At 38.9% G+C, this 22,660-nt stretch overlaps 1 protein-coding gene across 2 annotated transcripts in view; it reads left to right on the top strand.

Moving 5' to 3' along the window:
• Nucleotides 1-7: 7 nt before the first annotated feature.
• PEAK1 (pseudopodium enriched atypical kinase 1) overlaps nt 8-22,660 on the top strand; it is a 106,235-nt gene continuing 83,582 nt past the window's right edge. For both annotated transcript variants that reach the window (XM_030456964.1, XM_030456963.1), the window contains exon 1: nt 8-166. The gene's annotated coding sequence lies outside the window, so the exon portion shown is untranslated. The remainder of the gene's footprint in view (nt 167-22,660) is intronic.

The raw sequence follows: 22,660 nt of genomic DNA, 5'->3' as shown, positions 1-22,660 counted from the left end.
CGGCAGCCCCAGCCCCGTGTCCCGCCGGTCCGTTCCTCCGCGGGGCCCGGCGGGTGCGGGAGCCGGCGCCGGCCCTGGCCCTGACGGAGCTTCCTCGTCACGCCCGCCTCCTTTTCCTCGCTGCCTTCCCGCCGGAGGCGCCGCTGTGCCGGGGAGCCCCTGCCAGGTGAGGGGGGGTGGCGGCCCCTCTGGCTGTGAGGGGAGGCCGAGGGGCGGAGTGGAGTGGGGGGGGGGGTGGCGGTCCTGTGCCCCAGCGCCGTCTCGCGCGCTGCCCGCGCCGTCGTCTCGCGTCTCCTCAGCGAGGCCCCGGCGGGGGGAGCGGGGGCCCGGGGCGGTGCGGGGGGAGCGCCCGGGGCAGCTGCCGCCTGCCCGCTCCTCCCCGGGGGTCCCGTCGGCGCCGCCCCACCCCGGCCCTGACCGTCGGCGCTGCGCCCGTAGGGGTCTTGGCTGGTGCCGGCAGCTGCCTCGGGGCCCCCCGCTGGGCTGTGCGGCTCCCGGGTCCGCGTCCGCAGCGCCGGGTCCCCCGGGTGGCCGCCGACAGCCCCCGGGCCCGTGCCTCTGGCTGCCCCTCGGCTGGAAGTTTAGCGCTGTGATCCTGCGCTAAATATACCGTGCCCGAGCTTGCTGGGGAGCGCTGGGCGCCTTCGGAGCGGACACCTTCTAGGAATTTCACGACGGTAAAGCCGCTGTAGGTGCCAGGTGGATGCTGTCCCTGCCTGGGCTCTGCCCTTTATTACTCTGTATTCCTTTAATAAAAGGCTTTACGTGATAGTTATAAACGCGTGCGGCTACATTCCATCCTCTCAAGGCTTTGGTACTTCCTGTTCTCTTGAAGGTTATTTTGGGCGTTTAGGTGGGTCGGTCCGTTTGCCTGTTTTATTGAGGGTGAGACTGGACTGGAAAGGCTGGGATTTGCACCGGGACGATAAATGCATTGCAGTGGTTTGCTCCTTATCAGCTGATACTTAATAGCAGAACGGCCAGGCTGTTCAGAGGTGAACACCAGAAGGACTATTGCCTGGTGGATCTCTGATCTCAAATTTAATGGGGGCCCCATCTCAGAAAACAGAGTTTTTTGTTACTTCAGATCTCTGCCATTTCATTTTGTAGAGCTTGACTTTCATTCTTCTTTAATCACTTAAGGAGCTCCCAGGTTTTTCGCCATACTTGCTGTGGCTTAAGGGCTGTCCATTGTCTGCATAAAGCACTTTATTCTTGGATGCTTGGGGAAAAAATAATACACAAGATATATGGGCAGGAAGGAAAGAACACACAGTTGTTTTAGGAGCCAAGACTGTGGAATTCCAATAACTAGGTTCTGTAGTTAGAAAGTTTACTTAAACTTATACAAAATGGTCAGTTGAAAGTTACAAAAGTAGAGAGTTTTAATTCTGTCTGACTTAAAACTTCACCAAGACAGTTTGATACCAGTGGTACAGCAAAGCAGAAAATAGTTCTGGATATTTTATTTGGTCATTTTGACCAGGTAGATCTCATCTAGTTTCACACTTACATAAAAATTTCAGCCTGTGAAAGAGCTAAAATAATTTATCCAGATAAAGCATCTTCCTGGCAGAGGTACTGCTCCAGTATGTTTTTAGGAAAACTTCATTTTCTCTAAAATGTAGAAGTATGCAAGAAGTGAATTACCATTTTTTCCATGAGTAACTTTCCATGATTAATCTTATGTATTCAGTCTGTGATGGACTTACCTTATTGTTAAAATACCTCCTGTAGACAGCTCAGCTGACAGACTTCCTAAATGACCTTCTTGGATTGTTCTGGTTGCCTGTTCCTCAGCTGAACCATATCAGCAGGTAGGGTGTGATTCCCCTGCTTCTGGGCAGGAGGTGTTGGCTGTAGAGCCAGGAGCATTTCTCTTTCAGTAGCTTTTCCTGCCTGGCCTTCCTGCCAGTAGGCACTTCCACCCAGCTGCATGCGTGTGGAAATGAGCAAGTGATAAGGGAACCAGCTTCACTCAGGGGTGTCAGGTTTACATTTACTTCTATTTTAGAACATACACTAATTGTGTAAATAAATATACAGTTATTCCCTACGTATCAGCAAGGTTGCTCAGTGAAAGAGAAAGCAAATGTGCAAAAATACCATTTCAGCTTCTGAGGTCTTTTGTGTTCCAGACTCTTAGTTCTTTAGAAACTCTACTTGCAAGCATGTTTACCTAAATATGGATTCTTTTCTATTTATTTGCCAAACAAAGGAATGGGTTGCAACCAGTCATCTGAAGTGAGAGAGGGATGCCGTTTGACTGAGTTGCTCCTAAATGTTTTTTTGCCTAAACAGTAAAACTATTAAGATAACTTCTTTAAATTTTTTATTAGGGTCACAGACATTGGTAATCACGGTTAGCCTTCTGTATTGTGCTAGGAAAAGTATATATGTGAAAAGCCTACTGTGAGTTAACAAGTTGTAACATGTTTTCTCTATCCCTTCCTGAATTTGCACTCCCATTTATCTACTTTCATTTTTCCTGTTTAGTCTTTGCTTTTAGGTTTCCCTTTTTCCCAGAGCTGCCCCTCATCCCAGTTTAGAACTAGACCCTCCCATCCCTGCCAGTTGCCTGTGTTTTCTTTCCCCTTTTCTCTGCAGGGATCTGTGCCTTTACTCCTGTCACTGCTTTTCTTGTTCTAGTGGCATTTTGGTGAGATTGCATTTCAGATGGTGTTAACTCTTTTTTTTTTTTTTTTTTTTTTTTTTTTTAACACATATGTCTTGCTAGACTCTTTTTTTTCTGGAAAAGAGAGCCCAAAACTTCTAAACTGAGGATTTCTAGGTACGGATCAGAGATGGTGTCTGTCTTCTGCCAGCTTCCACACTGTTCCCACTTCCTGTGCTGCTGCAGCTCCCAAGGAATCCTGCTGAGCTGCTCCCTCCCGTGTAGTCAGTGTGTCATAGCTGACAGTCGGGTGTGGGCAGAATATCGAAATGCAAATGGCATGGGTGTAATGAGGAGATGGTGTTGCACTTGGGAAAAGTGCTGGTAATGTGAGCCTTGTGGATTGAGTACCTGTAACATGAAAAGAGTTTGTAAGGAAAATACCTGACAAAGGAAAAAGAAAAAAAAAACAAAACCACAACAAACTATTTTTTTACCTTTCTGCTATTAGTGTGTGACAAATTTGTTTTGACCAGCTTACAATACAAAAATCACAAAATGTGTTGGTTTATTTGTTAAAAATGTTCAGGAAAGTAACATCAAGTTATTGGCAAGCAATATGTAGTGCTTATTGCCTGCGAGTGGCAGCCAAAAACCACTAGTGGGGTAAAATCCACTCTGTGTGTAATGTAACATGGGTTTTGGAGGATGTGGTGCACAGCCAAGGGAAAGAGACTTTGGCTTCTCCAGGCCTATAGCAGCAAGGGTTGATGGAGCACAGTTCTGCTTTCTGTGATTCCATTCCCAGTGATAGGCTGTTGCAGAGGTTTTTAGGCAGAGTTTTTGTTGGTATTACCAGTTCTCCCACCCTTCTGTGCTCCCACACGTGACCTCTGTTTAAGGACTAAGCATTGCAGTGGGATTTACATTTCCCAAGGCTGAAATGCTCTCATTGTTTCTTATGTATCAGCACAATAATGTAGAATTGACACTACTACACAGTTTTAAATTTAGAATGGAAAAACAGACTGCAAAGTGGAGTAAGACTTGCTAGTTGACTTTCACTTTTTTGAAGAAAAGTAGAGCAAGTAGATGGTATACCCACAGAAGAATGCATGAGAGCTTTAGTATTTCTACAGTGCTAGTGACAAGGATAAATTACTTGGTTTTACTTGATAGCAACTCTAATTAGTTGTCCAATATTTGAGCTGCAGCTTCAATAAATTGTGGTTTAGTATTGTAGGCAGTGTATTTCCTTTTGGGGTTTCCAAATCATAAATAGGAATTATTAGCCATGTGAGAAATTGTCAGTCTTCATTTTTCCTAAGACAGATAACCAGCTGCATCAGTAAAGCAAGTTCTTTCTCCACATCTCTTAAGTGGACTGAGTTGTTGGATGGCCTGGTTGTTGAAAATATGGATAGAGGAAAAATATGCAGTGGGTGTAGTTCTGAGCTCACTCTACTCTCTTTAACTTGGTTTTCTTATGGGACCCATCAGCTATTATTACAAAAGTTACCATGTTAACTCACTGAGTTACAAAACAGCTTTACCACGAATGTTTTTGGGTTTGTCTGTTTAGTTGACACAGAACAATTTCAGAACTCTTCTGGAGCCTAGTGCACTACTGCTCTCCTCACTGTAATCACATCTCTGTGCAGAAACTGAACAGAATCAGTGTTAAACCACACCACTTGGAGAAGTAATTTATCAGTCTGTAACTGATTATTTTTTTCTTTGATTCATCTCCCTGAGTAATTTCCTTTTTGTTTGAGTACTTAAAAAAATCTCTTGATAGTAGGCTTGCTACTCATACCTACTTATGGCTTTGTTTAAAATATGTGTTGATATGGTGTGTAAAAAGTATTTAATAGCATTAGTTGTTATCCATACTTCAGAATGCCTTCAGAATTAATGGTTGGTCTCGCTTAGGATTCTTTTTAGTTGTCAGCTTTTAGAGAAAGGCATGTTTAATTTCTCCATAAAAAAAAACGCTCAACATGGGGAAAAAATTACTTTATAATTTCAAAGTGAAAAAATAAATATTACCTATGAGAGACATTTTTAAACCTTTCCGTTTGTTGACTTTGTGTCATATTTTACTTTAAAGTAATGTTTCAGTTTAAAAGTTTTACATGCACTACAAAGCATATAGATGCTGAAAAATGCTCAGCTGCCAAGGAGACAATTTTAGTGAAGGTTTTGAAATCACAGTTAAAATATGGATAAAAATCTTGCCAAGCTAAACATTGTAGCCTTCTAGCAATACTAGTGCTAGTAACCTGTTGTCTGAGACACCAGTTGTGTGTGGTGCTCTAAAGTAAGGTCATGGACTTCATGAAGTTAGTGCTATTGCAGAAAATACTGCTGCTAGTACATCATTTGCCAAACACGACCTCGTTGGCATATAAGCAGATTTGCATTATTATATTATTTGATAGAGGTTCTATAGGAAACTATTTAGCAATTAATTCATTGTTCATCCTTATATGTTTTTGTAAAACCATTGAATAAGTGCATATCTGAATCCTAAAGTGTTCTTCTTTCTTGGATAGATGCCTGTGTTTATACAGGCCTTACTACAAAGCTCACCAAAGGAGAAAGACAGTGTATAATACAGAAGTTGTTAATTCTGCATGTGTGTATTTATATCCAGACCCTCACTGTCAGGAAAACCTTCATACAGTTAAAAGACATTTAAATGTACACCATAAACATGAACAAATCTAGACATCCAGCTATGCTGACTTCATGCATTGTCATTTTTCCTAGGAGTCTGTACATATCACAGTAGCACTTGCTGTTGTCTCAGCTGCCAAATAGCCTCTTGGTGAGAAACATTGTTTTCCCTTTTTAGACTTGTTGGTGTCCTCTCTGTTCTTTTAATGTGGCAAGAGGAAGGATGAGTTTAAAAAAGTATTATAAACCTCATTCCCCCCCTCACCCTCCTTTCAATTGGTCAGCAAATTCAAAACCATGCATGTCTGACAGTAGTGGGGACACCTCAAATTCCTATAGCTGGTGAGTTTAAACCATCCTTGTGTAAGTCTTTTAGGACTTCTGTTCCTCAGGCAGGTTCTACCTTGTATTAACCCCTAGTAGTTCCCTGCAGCGTAACACCTGAGCCTGTTTGGAGCCCCATTAAAATAACTGATTTTCTCTGTAAACACTTAGAATTACATCAAAATTGCATTAATAAACTTTGAAGTTTAACACAAATTTATACGAGCTCAGATAGAATAAATTTTAGTATAGAGGTTTTCCATGGAGGAGTAAGTCATGTCGTGTAATTGGTTTTCCATTTGCTTTAAGCCTTGAAAATTGTCTTTCTCTGCCTCTCTCATCTAGAAAGGGTGGTTTTGCTTAAAAACAGCTTGTAACAGTCTGTAGCTAGGTGATTAGGGAGTGTGACTCCTGCTGTTTGGAGTGATCCTTGGAGTAGGTATTTTATTTTGTGACTTTTGTACTGCAAACCGTAGACATCGCCAATTTTTAGAAGCAGGGAGAAAGCTCATGGTGGTGATGCAGATAATGCAGAGCACATGAAAACTCTCAATATGATCAGCTACATCTTCTTTGATGATGAACAGCTGGCAGTTGTAGTCTGTGGAACAACACACTGAACTTGGTGTTAAACGGCATCCAGGGCATAAATGCTGAGTAGTTTAGAGCTTAATATCTGTAAGATTGTGTTTTCTCTACTTGTGGTGCTTTCATTTTAAATTTGGTTCTTTAAAGGGATGCAGTATCAGGTGACTGTCATCAGGCATTGGAATGGGCTGCCCAGGGAAGTAGTGGATTCTCCGTGTCTGGAGATGTTTCCAAAGAGCCTGGATGTGGCACTGAGTGCCATGGGCTGGGAACCACAGGGGGAGTGGATCAAGGGTTGGACTTGATGATCTGAGAGGTCCCTTCCAACCCAGCCAATTCTATGATTCTATGACTGGCAAGAAAGACCCAAACCTGCTCTGCTGCTAGTGAAGCTGTCAGGAATGTATCTTTCGATTATATGAACAAAATTTTGCAAGTAGTATGGCAGGCCTTCTAAAATGAAGCAGACTCGTATTTAAAGGTCACTATCTCTGGCCAGAAAAGATTGTTTGGAAGTGCAGAAAATGAAGGCATGTTAGAACAAAGCTTGATGGAGCCTGGAGTGCTCCCGTGCCTACAATGTCAGGACAAGCTGAGCTTAATGTACATTTTATTTACACTGTAGTCTCTGTTGGTTCTGGGTGCCTTATCAGAATTCTCGTCTTGCTTCATGACCCTGTTGGCAGGTAAGGTGCTGGTTCATGGTTAACCCACAAGTTAATCCACTTACCTTTCCTAGAGCTGGAACAATTCTCTTCCGAAGGTGGCTCTTTCAGTAAAGTTGTTCATGAACTGTTACATCAGAGAGAATGTTGCACTGGTATGTCAAGTACCTGTTTTTAGCAGTTGATAGAAAAATAGTGTTAGTAACAGTTGCCATGAAAAACCTCCTGCAACAGCTTTGCAGGTTTAAGGTGATGTTGCAAAGCAGTTAGACCGAGATTCTTCTGCTGCACTGGAGTTTTAGTCATGGTGAGTTCTCCTGCGTTCCCTGTAATTATCTCTTTTTCTGCTTGTTGGAATGTGAGAAATGTTTGATTATTTTGCTTGTTCGTGCAGTTGCTTTCAAAGAGAACAGCTGAGTCAGGTTCTGTTCTGATTGGTATTGCCACTCAGCATCAGTATGGTATTCAATAAATCCATTACTTAAATACAGTATTCAGAATCACCCTAGATTGCATGATATGTAAATAGCAAGAAAATCCCAGTTCTTGCCCCCTTTGCCCCCCCCCCCTTTTTTTGTTTTTTTGTTTTTTTTTTTTCCCCCAAGACTATAATTTTTCTTTGTAGTACATAATGGTGATAACATTGCAGGCTTTTTGTCCTTCTCTTTCCTGTGCAGGTTGGCTTCATTGCTTATAGTTGTACATTATCTTTGTTTATCAGTGTAAATTAACAGAGCTGTTCCTCAACAACACCGATAGCAGCAGGCAGACCTTTTGAAGCCAGATTTGCAGACTGAGAAACAGTGTTGTATGGAAACATGTTGAAAAGATAACCAGCACAGGTTATCGGGGGTTCTGCTCAACCCCCTGGAGAAGATGATGGAAGAGGCTGTGTCATGGTATGTTCTGAAACATTCCTACACAACTGGCAGGGGACTTGATGGAAGGTTTATGCATACGTGAATAATTCCTTTGGGAAATAATGGTAAAAAGGCAAAATACCAAAGCAACAGCATTTAAAGTTAAGTGGGCATTAGATTTCTTAGGGTTACAAGTGTTATGTAATTGTGGTGTGGTCTGCTTTTGGTTTTTTTCCTCTAGAGTTGAGAGCCTGTATTTCTTTGCATATTAAGCCATGGTCTAGTACACAGAAAGCTGACTTTGGATGCCTTTGTATAAAAGTTGTTGAACATCCAAGCAAAATGAAATCTGTAGAATGCAGAAGGGAATAGGAATCTATATAATGAATAAGGTTGCATTCAAGGGCACGTACTGCTTACTGAGAGGAGTTTGTAAGTTCAGCCAGGACTTCCTGAACTTGTACCGTGAAAAAAAAATTCAGTGTGTTATCTATATATTGTGCTGGCTAAGGGAGTTGGTGTACTTCTTCCATCAATTAACAGTCACCAAAAGAAGCTTGAAAATATATTGAAAACATATAAAAAGTTGATGTTTGTTTACAGTTGTTGCAGGGATCATGCTGGATGCAAATAGCTGAGCTGTGGAAAAAAGTAAATTATTGAATAAATTAAATAATTGAAAATCCATAACAGTTTCTAAACAGATGTATGCTCTGCATTTCCAAAAATCATAGCATTGTTGTGGTTTTAGTGTATACTCTCTAGAAGAACATTGATCAGCACAGTTGTATGTCAGTAAGTTCCTCTGCTGCAGAATGGCTTCTTAGTTTTGTCTCTTGCTTGTTATGAGTGAGATGCTTGTCCATTCAAACCTGTATTTCAAGTGCTTTGGGGACAGTTTTTATTATTTACAAACTTTATTTCTCTCTGTTTTATGAACAAAAGGCAACAGTGTTCTAATTTTTATTTGACTTTCTCCTGCCAGTTTAGAAATGTCTGTGAGTTAGATATTTTAAATTTGTAGATCCCAGCTACTTCTAACTTAGTTGGTTTTGCCTCATGGTTCAAGGCTGCTTTTTCATTACTGTTTTCCCATGAGCTCTCCCAGAAGTTTCAGGAGTAATTGTTTTTTAGGGAAGATAAATGTGTATGGAGTAGATGGGTAGACATTCATTGGATGATACATGGTGAAATATTTGCCCTGTCTGCCTAATCAGCTTAAGATTTCTAAAAAGTTAAAAGCCTGGACAACTTCTGTATCCTTCCAGGACTGATCAGTATGGATCAGTCTCTTGGGGATGTTTGATGTCATCAATTTGTACCTCTAACAGTTGTGGTTTTTTGTTTTTCTTCTTGGCACTGGTTTTATGGTCTAGCTTAGAAGGGAGGACTGTCATACCAGAAAAAAGAAGCTGTACTTAGTAGTTTGAGAGATGAGCTAAATCTCAATTTGTATTCTGAGAGCTTGAAAAGTACAAGGAGAATGGACAATCGTATCTTCACAAGGCGCCTTTCTCAGGCTGATAAGAAACACACTATTCATCACATTAACTCATGACTTTCATATCCTTGGGTATGCATGACAGTGCCAATTAAGGCCAGAAAATATGCAGAGAGCAAAAAGGATAAGATTCGTGAAACTAATTGAGCAACACCTGTAAAATCAGAAATCTAGCCTTTACTATAAGGGGAGGGAAATTTAATATAAGTGTGCCTTCTTTATTTTTCCCATGAGAGAGAAATTGAAGGCTTCTCATTATTAAGATAACCCTTGAAATACTGCTTTTCTAGTTGGAGTAACCCTAAGCTACCTTCACTAGGACCTGGGATGAGCATTTCCTTTTGGAAAAGCTACACACAAAGTGAAAAACAGGGAATGTAATGTCTTCTGCCTCTTGAGATGTGTTGGAATAAATGTTTCTTTTTGAAAGCTGGGGGGTTTGCATATTTTTCAGATGAGCATCTCTTGGTCTTTGTACTTTTTGTTACATAATGTTAATGTTTTTACAATTCTAAGTATGACCTCAAGTTTTTATTTTCATCTTGTACATCTGTAGTTCTGCACAGTTCCTATGGAGGCTTAGACATGCTGTCTTTTAAGTAGAAAATAATCTATTTAGTACTTGCACAAATCAAAATTATTGGAACTTGCTCTGTATGAAATTACAACTTCCAGAGAAAATATTGGCACCAACTGTGGAAGATGTTAGTTTTTGAAATTTTTGTTCAAATTAGTAATTTTCTATCCTTTATTTCTTCTTTTGCTTGATAGAGGCAAGTGGACAAAGCAGATGTGGGGCTGAAGGACCTACTTTGGAATCTGGCAAAAAGGTGATGACTTAGGAAGGTTAATATGCCTTGTGGCAGGGAAAGAAATTCCTTGAGCTGAACAAACAATTTTTTTGTTTTTTGGCTCTGCAAGCTAGTCAGTTTTGGCAGTTTCATGCAGTAACTTCTGCTAATTCATATCTTGCTTGTATTCCAATATTTACAGTTTTGTAGAAAACAACATCCATTTTCAGTTAATTCATCAGTTTTTGTGAAAGTTCAGGTATATAATATCCATTGATAATAGATTGATAATCCATTTTGGCCCTTAAAATTGTGGTCAGAAATGGTGGCTCTACGTTATGTAGTGCTGAAATCCCCAGGTGAAGAATTCTATCCCAAAATCAACTGTTTTGGTGTTACTGGGAAGAAATATACCCTGCAAACTTTCATTTAAAGAGGAAACTTTTTTCTGCTATTCATACTGAAAAGTAGGCTTTTTGTGCTCTTCATACTTTTTATACTTCTGTGTTGGAAGTAGTTAGGCAGTAGGGTGAAATCATTTTTGTAATAAATTTCCAATCAAAACCCAAAACTAGTTCACTAATTTAACAGAAACTTGTTTGAAATCAATTATTCCAGTTTTTGAAAAGGAACCCAGAATGTTCTCATAGTCTTATCACTTTGCTTACTCTGCCTTTTGAAAACAATATGCAGTAATATACATATATATATTTATATATTTTTACATATATAATTATATATGTATGTTAATAAAATACAATATGTGTCTGTCTTTTGACCTCATCTGATAGGCTGAATTAGGCTACCTCTTCCCAGAGCTTTAATTCTTTAGTTCACAGAGTAAAGAACTGTGACTTTAGATGATCACAAAGTGTATTTCTGGAGGCTTATCCTGGCACTGTTATATTCTGGGTTTGTAACTCCTTAGCATTGTCATCTTTCTTGTATAACTTGCTGTCAAAGCACATGCCAGGTCATGTGTTATGGTCTGTTAAAAACAACTGAATGTTTTGCTAGTTAAATATTTCTGAGTTGGAAGAGGTGCATTGCATATCAGAAGCTTGCAGTCAGACCTGCTGATGAGCACTGACTTTTCTCATGGGTGAATACTTTGTTAGCATGTGATTGATTTGCGAGAAATATTTGGAATTAATTTCTGTGTTATTTGGCAACCAGAAAAACTTGGAAATTTGGTGATGCTTAGCTTGTTGCTTACTTTTCAGCTTGTTTTTAAAAAATTTCAGTTCTAAGCATGGAAACAGCAGCCAAAAAGGCAAACTGGAAATACCATTAAATTGTCTGAACCATAATGATCTGCACTAAAATAACTTCCTGAAATTAATCGATGCTTTTTGTCATTTCTTTTGCATAGCAGTTTAATGAGTGACCCACAGTCTTATCTTGCAGCAAGACAATGAGGCTCTTTCTGCACTGAGGTTCTGAAGCAGTCTGACTGGGTTAATGAGAGACTTACTTGTTAATCTGCATTGGAGATTTTGAAATGCTGGCTGGTTTTTAGTGGGTTGATTTATTTTTTGTTTGATTTAAGGATCTACAGAATAGGACTACTGTAACTAGAGCTTGGTGGTAGCTTTTGCCAAGTCCTGAATTATTTGTGCAGTAGTGTTGTACTGAGAGAACATAGTTTTGAGGGAGTGGAAATCAGAACAATGTGCTGATTTGCTTGTGTGGGCCTATGTGACTCATTTAGAATCAACTCTCTTAGAAGTCTGGGGTTTTTTTAAGGACAACCTGACAGGCTAACCTGAGGATTCAAATAATTTAAAATTGTCTAGCAAGCAGCAAGTCTTCTCTTGATCCATAACAGCCTAGCAACATTCCCTGGTTTTGGGTCAGTGGTTCACAAACACTGCCTGGACCAATGATCTGTGAAATCAGTCTTTGAGTCTTCCTGGTGCTGCCTTTGAGCAGTTTCATGGATGGCAAAGTAGAAGTGGCTGCCAGGCCTCAGGATTGCATTATACCCATTCTAAAACTTTAAATACATAGAAGACAAAAACATTGGTTAAAAATGCTTGGAAAGTTTCTCTGCTCTTTGAATGAGAAATATTCTGGAGGCATGTTGCAAGATACTGGACAGGAATGTTTTGGTAATGTAATATTGCATAAATATATTGAAGACACTTTGCCCATACTAGAAACAGAACCTACTATACAAACAATCTGCAGGCTGGCTAGTTACATATTAGAACTAATGTTTTGTGGATTTGGAGATACTGCTTTTATTCTGTGAAAACATAAAATGGGATATTTATATGCAGTGCTTCTTAATTAGTGAAAAGTTGGTGGATTTAAAGATTTAGTGCCAATGAAACAGTGGTTATACTTGCCATATACTTTGTTCCTCATGTTGGAAATGCTTGTTTAAAGCTGAGCTCTTGTGTTTTCTTCACGTCTGTTTTCTAACCTCCTCTAGTAAAGTAAGCTTTCTGTTGTTGCTTCAAACATCTGTGACAACTGGCTTATTGTCCCCACCCTGTGCCAAGTTGTGTTTCATATTAAGTAATTTTTTTAATAACAGTTGTCAGGGGAGGAGTTTCTTGCAAACTTACTCCAGCTAGCGTGCTTAAATCTGGCAGTGTGTTTGGATATCCCTGTGAAGGGTTCAGATCTTCCTGATCTCTACCATCTTTTGCCCATATATTTTCTTTCAGCATGGCACTGCATGCTTTTTCTGAAATAGCTATGAAATATCGTGTGTTCTGGACTGCCAGATTCACCTTGGTATAGGTGAAAGCTTTTTGTGCTGTGGATATCTTAGTCCTGCCTATGAGTGCTGGAAAATGGATGAAACCAGTTACAGAATTTGATAATGTTGGCTTTTTACTAATGCCAAATCAGCTGAGAGGAAACAACTGGTAATTTCAGGGTTCAGAAGGTACACAGGCTGCCTCCCTTAAAACTCGGGCTGGATATAAGAATAAGAACAGCTGTTAAAAATGTCACAGCAGTCTGGGAAGTGGCCAGACAAGGAGCACACTCCTAACAAAGACAGGTCTGTCTGATTCATACATGACTTGTGTGTTAAAGTTCATGGGCCTCTTTGTCTAGATGTTAGCTACATGTGTGTTGAAGGTGTTTGAAAGCTTCTGTAGGTATTATTAGGAAGGTAGAGAGGAAGTGGAAAAGAGGGAAGGGAAAACAGCCATACTGATTATTTCAGCATTTGTTTGCCAAATCACATTTTGGGATTCATGTCTATTTTAAATACTACGGTGGCTGCCAAAGCTGGCAAACTGTGATCCCCACTGGAAGGGGAAGGAGACTTTAATTATTTTTCTTGGGAGGAGGGACATCACTTCATTTTCCTCTTGCTTTGTTTATGCTTTTGTAGTGAGCAAAGAAAATTTGAGGGAGAAAAGTAGAAAAACTCATATTTCAAAGGTTTTCTGGAAATTTTACAAAACAATGGATTTGATTTGCACTTTAAATGTGGTTTCCTGTCTTCTCTCACATAATTTGCATATTCTTAAAAATAGTTTTGTTTAACTTTATTTTGTAGGAATGTGTCCTTTCCTCAGATAGTACTGTGTCAGGATATTGTTTCCTTGATTATTTCCAAGTGCATGTAAGCAAGGGTTGATCAACTCGAACCACTCAACTGTTGGGCCAGGTTTGCAAAAGAAAGCTAATTAGAATCCCCCTAAAAGAGACTGCACATAGATGAATATATGCTTAAATAATAATAAAAAAACATTTTATGAAGATGACTGAACAGTAGAAAGGAAAAGAAAAGCAACCAGTCTGGGAGCCAAAAAATATCTGGGTTTTCTTCCTGCCTTTGTCATGCCTCACTTGTAGCCTTGGAAACTGAGACAAAGAGGTTAAGAAACTTGCATATTCTTAAACTGTACATTGTATCTTCTCTCCATTTTATTTTAGTCTCACTTATTCCTCTGCAAAGTGCTGTAAGTAAAGTGTGTTGGGGTTTTTAATAGTATAATCTGAATAACTGTTTATTTAGAACTTGAGACAATGAACCCCTTCAGTTTATTATTGTGTTAGTTGTCAGACATCCTTTGTTTTAATCTGTCAGACTTTTCAGGTCCTTTCATAATCTCTTTTATCAGAAGGGTGTTTGTGTTTCAATCAAAACAGATAGTTTTTAAACTTGAAGCAGGATGCAAAGTATTTCCAGTATGTAAGCACACTGAGTCAGAATACAGAGGAGGTGGTTGGCTGGATGCTTTCAAACAAGCTCTTGCTTTTCACAAGGAATTTAAACCAGTATAATTTTTTTAATCAAGGAGTATAAACTAGTGTAAGTTCAAAATTGTGGGATCAAAAATATTGGAAACTTTTCTTGGCAAAAATAGCTACAGGCTCTTTATTTTTAAAATCTGAAGGTGACACTTCTAAGTTGTGTAGCTAGGACTTTTGTTCATGTGCTGTTTACATTAATGCAGCTCATTCGTAGGCAATGCAGACACTTGTAAAAGTTGTAAGATTGTGGAGACATTTAATAGCTAAGGATAAATTGCACAGCTGTGGACACTATTTAGAATTTCAGAGCTAGAAGGAAGTCTGTATCATGAAATAAGCATAGCTCAATGATGTGAGTTTGTTTTCATGGGTTTTTTTAATCTTGATGAGGACTTGCCAGCTTTTCATTTTACAAATAAAAACGTGTTAGCATGTCCATACCCCAAGGAGGAAAAGATCATGCATTACCCAATAAGAAAATAAGAACACTCTATTCAAGAACAGAGAGGGAAGGTAAGTGAACTCAAGTAAAATGTTTAAAAATCTTAGTAAGTAGTTCTAGAAACCCTGCGTAACATTTCTGAGCTAAGAGTAGCAGTTCCTAAATATACAAAGGGAGCTATAAGAATTTAAATATGACCAAAAATAGCCAGGTTTTGGTAGCAGAAAATGTGAATAGTAACTTATGCACCATATTAGTTTGCAAGCATATCTCCCTTACAGACAAAAGAAACGTACATGCCTACAATTCTCTGTAAAAGAGCATTTGAAAGCAGTTTTTCAGCTTTTTTTAATATAAAAGGAAAAATAATTTTAATAATTATCTCAGCTAAAAGACCCAGAAAGGCAGCAAGTTGTTTGTTCTTTGTAGATGTGTTAATGATGGGAATCTTTTAGAAATCAGCGTTAAAGGACAAAAGGACAAACACAATTATAGCATGTTAGGCAACTGAATTGCTTCAGAGATGTGAGGCCAGGATAAATTAAGAACTACCTGATACCATCTTTGAAATACTGGAATCTAATATCTCTGACAATTGCTGTCAAAAAACTTTGCTGAGAGAAGCCATAGCAAATCTCAGACAGTGTGTAATTCTGTGCTCCTAGTTTGTGTATCTTGCACATAGACTGTGGATAATTTCAATTTGACCTTCTGTTTTATACCAGGAAAAAAATCAATAAAATTACTTCGTTATTTAAAGTACCACTGAATGCTTCTATATCCTCTGGAGATTTAGTCCCAACATTTTAGTTTGTTCCCTTTTCAATCTTAATGCTCTAAAAGCTGCATGCTGGTTCTGTCTCAGATTGCTGTCTCTTATGGCAACAGGGGATAGGTTTAGTTGGTGAATTATGAAGTAATTTGATCAAGGGCTGGGAAGATACAATCTTGCCTCTCTTTTCTTCGCTTGTAATGTCAACACTGTAGTTTTTAAAAAAAAAATTTGCACATATACTATGAAATTCCAGCTTTGGCTCTGTCTTGTCCTAAACTGTTACCAGTTTGGGGTTGATCTGATGTGGGTTACTATCTGACAGCTCTAGTCCCTCTAAGAAACTAATTTCCAAATTACATATTGCAAAAGTTGGATTGAAAGATAAAGCTTGAAGTAAGAAGAATAATAACTTATTGACATCAAAGAGAAAATGAGGCTAAGCTGGCAGTCTGAAGCACTGATGTGTTCCCAAAACTAGTCTTGTGGATGCTGACCATTGTGTGTGCCTCATTACTACTATTTCTAAAACTGTGGCCATTTCGTACATAATGACATAAAAATAATCATCAGTATTTTAAAAACATTAAATACATTCAGACTTTTTAAATTCAGATATTTGTGAAGTTCTTACTCCTGACAGCCACTATCCCTCAGCTTAGTTCTGCTCTCTGTTGGTGCACATGGATAAATTCTTTCTAGACCAAGTTGGAACCCATGAAAGGGTTTTTGTCCCTTACCTGTCAGTCATCCCTCAACTACAGGTTTACTCCCTCTGCATGTGAGATGCAGAGTGGTGCTGCAATACCACTTGATAGATTTCAGTACAGGGTGAAGCAGATCAGTCTACATCGATGCTAAGGCTTTAAGCATCTTAAACCTAACTTGCTTTGTTTTGCACTGAAATGAGCTTGCATGGCCATTCACTGTATTATTACAGACAGTAGCTTGGTAAATCACAAGAGAAAGTTTTAATGTCTTGACTGATACTTTCAGCCCACTCTCAAATGATGTATTTTTTCCATTCTTTCCAAGGCTGGTTATGTGGAAAAAAAAACAATACATGGATGCAGCAGGAAAATCCATCAACCCCTTTCTTTAAGACAAAAGTTGTTTGGTTGAGCAAACAGCAGCTGGCTGTGCCTGCTTTGTTTGGCAGTGTACCTCTGCTGCCAAAACCCAGAAATGCACTGAACTGGTAGGTTTCCTACAGTTGTTTGTTTTAAGAATCATTGAAGTCTGTTGCCATCATTTGATTTGGGACTTCTTAAGAGGCATTTCTCTTGAACATTTAGATGAGTTTATACATGTATGTGTGTTTCATTGTGTATTTAGTTTTTTCCCACTTGGTGCCTTCTAGTCCAAGAATGTGCATTCAAGAAGATCATGGAAGATTGCTGGCTGGCTTAGAAGCCTGGTGAGGCCCTGCTGTGGAAAACCTGCATCCTCTAAATTCTTTTTAAATTGCACAGTGTTAAGTGATTTGTGATTCCAGATTGAAAAGCCCTATCACTACCTTAGGCTTCTGAAAAGTGAGACAAAGTAATTTTTCTTATTGCTGCCATGTTAGAGAGCTGCTGCATGAAATGTGCTGCAGATTTAGCTCAGGACTCTGTTAAAGCCTTTCTTACACAGAGGCAACTGCATCGGGTCTCAATACAGGAGCAGTTTGCTTGTGCTTGATTATAGGAGAGATAAGATTCATATGTGGTGCAGTACAAGCTAATTAAATCTTCTTTAAAGGTCTTATATTACAGAAGTTGTTAGCATTACCCTAGTGAGTATGTACAAATACATCAGTCTGATAATTCAGCTGTTGTCAGGAGGTTCTCTGCATTATCACATTACAGTCTGGGTGGCTCTGGCATGCTGAAACTTTTGATGATGAGCTCCTAAGTGTTTCTTGCTTTACTTGGTCAGAAGCAATATGTGTGACTGTTTGTCTGACTCCTAGGTTTTAAAACAGCCTTATTTTTTGTTGAATGTATAGCAAGTTACTTTCTCAAAAGACTGCAGCATGAAGTGCAAGAGCTAAAAGCCTGCATTGAGTGATGTAATGCAACATTTGGAGCATAACCAAAAAAAAGGAAGGGATACCACTTACATTCTACTGATCTCAAAAGTGTGGTGAAGCAGTAGTTAAATGCAGACTGCAATGTTCCAAACTCTGGGCAAGGAGACTTTTGCATTCCAAAAACCTCTTCATGAAAGGAACAGAAGATTTTACAGATCACTTTATGTAGCTTGCAATGATACCTGATCAATCCCTGTAAAGACAAAGTAACTTAAATAGAGTGTGGGGGGCTGTCTTCATAAAATATTTCTTTCATAAGTCTGTTTATTGAAGTAAGGGAAGTAGAGGTATTGTACTAAGGAGATTTTTTTTTAATAGGAATTTTTAAAGGAGATTTAATTGAGAAAGGATATCACTAGTGATATAGTACTGTCATTACATACTTATGAAATTGTAAAATCCTATTTTGCATGTGCTTACACAAAGCCAAGCATATTTATTGTCTTCCTCTTGTGTATTTCTATTGTGAGATTTAGGTACAGGGGCAAATGAATGTGTCTCACATGCATCCGAGCTCTTAAGCCCTGTTTTGCCCTCTTCCTGTTACACAGTCAGTTTTCCCAGGAGTTTTAGTCACAGTGCTTTTACTCCCTGAACCTGGGTTAACTCTAACTCTTGGTGTATTCTATGATACCCTTCTGGAAGGTGCCTGTAGCATGATCTTGTATAGCCTCAGTATTTTTTTTAAGTCTCTTATCCAAGGTAGAAGGCATTGCAAGAATAATTTTAGGGAGAGCATATCATATGGAGGAAACATTTTTCTCTAAAAGGATTGTGTAGGAGTAAAATACCATTTCAATTTGATGACTTTTGCAGGGAAAATTTTTTAAGCTGCATATCTGAAGGAAGAGAATCTATACTTTGATTATTATAACAATATTTGACTCTAAGCAGCCAGACTGGCCAAGCCCTGTATCAGTGCTCAACAATCCTAATGCTCTGTTCTGTTATGCTGTGGGGGGTTTCACCTGAGAATGAAAACCTCTGAAGTCCAACCAGCCTTTTAACCTATGTTTAAAAGGTAGTAAAATAGATTTTAAAACTATTGTAAATAGATTAAGACTTTGAGTTTTAGTCCAAAGAATCCTACAGGTACCATAAGAATCAATGTTGCAGAATTGCAGTCAGGCTTTCTTACAGCCTTGATGCTGAGCTCCTACAAGCAGACATAAAATCAAGGAAAACGAGGTGGAAGGAGTTTGTTTTCATGACAACACATACTGTTGCCAGTATGATATGGTTGCCATCAGAAAGGTAATTCCCTTCAGTTGCTATGAGAGGCTGAAAATTCAGACATATTAAAATAGCACACATCAAGTGTCGTGCACCTCTCATCTTTTATCCCAAATAACTGTTTTGCTGCCTAAAGGATGAGAAGCAAGAAAATGTGCCCTTTCAGGGTTATAGCTTGTCATGCTTGGATAATGCCATTCAGAAGAGCCTAAACACAACAAAGCAAAATATGTGAAATGATGCATGGCTTCATGCTTCTGTAGTTTTGAAAAAGTATATATAGAGATCCATTCCAAAGAGTCCTTAAAGTATGTCAGGTATCTATAGCTCTGGATGTCTCACTTGAACTCGAGGGAGTTAATGACTCACATCTTTCCAAACAAATGAAGTGCTTTCTGAATAGTAGAAAAAACATTCCTTCCTCTGCTCAAGTAGTGATTCACATTCTGATTCACATTTGTTTGTTGTCAGGGGGCAAACACCATTTGGCATGTTTACTCTTGGGTCTTAATTACCCTGCAGCATTACTTCTCTCTTTATAGATCTTATTTCTTTTCCTTCTCTCAGCTGTAGGATGAAACAGCACCTAAATTAATCCAAAGATAGCAGCCTGGTTCTTCCTTCCATCTTCCATCCTCTCCCCAGCTGTATGCTTCTGCTTCTTCCCCTGTCACCCACACCTGTGGGCCCTCCACTGAACTAGATTCTACTTGTTAAAGCAACAAAATGAATCCAGTGAAGAAAACATGGTTTTAGTAGCAGATTTGTTATTCAAACTGGCTCATAAACATCAGAACAGACGCAAAGAGTCAGAATGGCACCAGGAGCCTGGTAAAGGAGAGAAACCTTTGCAATATTTCTGTCAATAACAGCAAGCTGTTAATTTTGCTCTAGCATAACTTCTGTTAAAACATTTGTTGCTTTGCATCCCTGAAAGTGCTCATCTGAGTAAGATGAACGTATGACTGAAGCATAGGAAAAGGGAGTAGAACATCCTTCAGGGTTAGAAGAGAAGAAAATGGCACTATTGTTTCTGGTTGTCACTAGCCATGTAATCCATTGATTGTTACTTAAAGCCACTCTCTCAGTCTCTGGTTGTTTTGGTTGTCATAGTCCATGAGCCATTTTAAAGTTTACCCTATTCTTCCTGCCCTGTGGCTCTTGCTTTTGTGCTGTGCTAGCACATGAGCTGCTATAGATCCAAGAAATGGATCTCAGAAAAACTGGGAATGAGATGAGTGATGCTTATTTAGCAGAGATATTATTTACCCTAATCAGTTCAACTCATGGTCATGCAGAAGGCTGTCAGCATCTCCAAGAGTCAATTGTTACATGTTTTGTTCATCTGCTTAGCTGTCTTGGCATTCCCTTCTGCTTATCACTAACTTTTGCCCCCTCATCTGAGTCTGAAAACAGATTTAAAGGATTAAACTGGAAAGCAGGCCATGGAAATGTTGTGGGCATAGTGGCTGGGATGGGAAGTCAGAGGTAGGGATGGGATCAGTTCAAAGGGTGCAATCACCCTGTTTTACAGCTTCCCCTCACTACAGCTTGTGTCAGTGGACCCAAGGGAGTGGCAGGACTAAAGAATGGTAACAGCAGGAGGTCTACAAAATGGCAGTAACAGGATTTCAGAAAGCTGGGTGGGGAGATGATTTTCCCAAGATGAGTTTGCCACAAACAAATATTATTTATCTGTATTCTCAGTTTGTGTACATTTCTGATGCTTTTATTTGAACTAAAGTTTAAAGCTGGAGATATAGTGACTAATTTGTTGTTTAAAAATGCAATGAAACATTTATACATTTAACATTTATGAAGAAGTCTAGGATATGGTTAAAATAAGGTTATTTGCAGGACTTGGGCTCAGTGAAACACCATGCATTGAATTTTAAGTTCTGTGTACTGTTTTGAATGTTATCTGTGCTTTGCTAAAGAATTCCTAGCATGCTAGATCAGCTCTCATCAGGATGGTCCACTTAGCATGGGTTTTGTTACCCAGTCAGCCTTCATTCTGTTCATTCCTCTCCCCTTTATGCCTCTCCCTGGTTTTCCTCCTGTATGTACTTGAATGCAGTCCCTTTCCCCAAATGTAGTTTTTCTATTGAAATGTACCTTTGGTACTTATTATTTTTCCAACCCTGAACAACAGACTTGTTCCTCCTTGGGGTAATTTTCACTGTTGACCAATTGCACTTATGTCTTATTTCTGCTCCATGAATTCCAGATTAAATATTACAAATCTTAATGGGCTATCAATACAATAGGCAGTTTTGTAAAACAATCTATCAAAAACACTGGTGGGAAACTAGCAACTTCTTCTTCTACCCAAAATAAACTGATATGCAAACCCAAAATTTCCCCACCACATCCTGCATACCTTCACTGCATAATAAAAATACTTGAAATAAGAGATTTCTGTGGGTACTTTAAATGACAAGTTTTGGGGGTTTTTTTTGTTTCCTTTTAAGTAAAAACTGAAAGCTTTCCCTGATCTAGTCTAACTAGACCACACAGTCTAGTATGCATATGGCAGTGTGCATATTATAAGGACAGTGAAGAGTTGTGATCTAATAGGACTTATTAGAGAAGTCTGGAGCAAAGCCATCTGTAGAGTAGACTGATTAGGAGCATGACAACTGGAAGCTGTTTCTTTCTGTCATCCTTCTCCACAGCATTTGAAAAAGAAGTTAAACTAAGATCCCTCATACCTCAAAGTTATGCCTTCAGGGAGCCATTATGTTCACAGAGGCTAAATTTTTTTTCTAACCACATTGTTAATGCAAGAAAAAACATCTGCTTATAATGCTCAAAATTTGTCTTCTGAGTATATTGCAAGTGGTGGTGCAGTTCTGGAGAAATTATTTTGCTTTTGGTTATTCAAAACTTTAGAAGTTTCATCTTCATGGAATTATAACAAAGTATTTGTAGATTTTTTTTTTTAATAAACAGAAAAATTGGTTGTTGGGATACCTTCTCACTTGTCATCTTCCTCATAGAAATAGAAGTGCAACTTGTCAAACTGAAATCCCTATCTTCAAAGCCTGTTTTCTAGGCTGCATTGTCCTTCAGATAATTTTTATTGTCTTTACAGTATTTGGAATGGTTTGTTTTTCACAAGCTGGGTTGTAACTTGTTGCCATTGATGGGTAGTGTTTGTAGTTTTGTAATATACATGGAAATCAGAATAAAAAGGCTGTTTGCTTACCATTAGGTTTGTAGAAGTTTTGTCTCTAGCCCATTTTGGCAGAATTGTTTAGTGATTTCATTCTGGTGTGCCAAATCTGTTAACTACATATTGCCAAATAAACTCGGCCTTGACAATAAGTATCTGTTGACATAATGCATTGCAGCAGTTGTGTTTGGAGTTTCAATTATTTTTCTTTCCTTCTTGGTTATAATATATGCACAAAATAAACTGGATTACCTGTCTCCATATATTGATAATTCTAGTTACTGCCTCTTTCCAGATGCTAAATTACATGCCATTTCCCACAAGTTTAGCTTAACTCATATGGAAGATGAGCTCTGTGTGTTTGTTATCCTATTGACTCAGTCCATACACAGAGCTACATAAAAAATGACCAGCCTGAAATTCTGTCTTGCAATGACTACATCCTATTTATGAAAGTCTTAAAAAAAACCAAAAAACAAAACAAGAAAAAGCTCCCCAAAAGAAAAGAATTTGTTCAGGTACTAGGGTACTAGCTGATGATTATTTGGTTTTGTTTGGATAACTACTCAAACCCAATCTTCAAAACTGAAAGCCAGCTATTAATGTGTGTTCAAGAAACAAGCTGTTGCCAGGATGAGAAAATGACTTTGAAAAGATAAAAAGCAAAAACTGAAATGACCAATTTTGAAACAGTATGTACATTCTCTTCTCTGACTTT

The sequence above is a fragment of the Calypte anna genome, chromosome 10 (genome assembly GCF_003957555.1).
Source record: "Calypte anna isolate BGI_N300 chromosome 10, bCalAnn1_v1.p, whole genome shotgun sequence".
NCBI classification, from domain to species: domain Eukaryota; kingdom Metazoa; phylum Chordata; class Aves; order Apodiformes; family Trochilidae; genus Calypte; species Calypte anna.
Note: the sequence above shows the minus strand (reverse complement) of the source record. Positions and strands in the feature narration are given on the sequence as shown.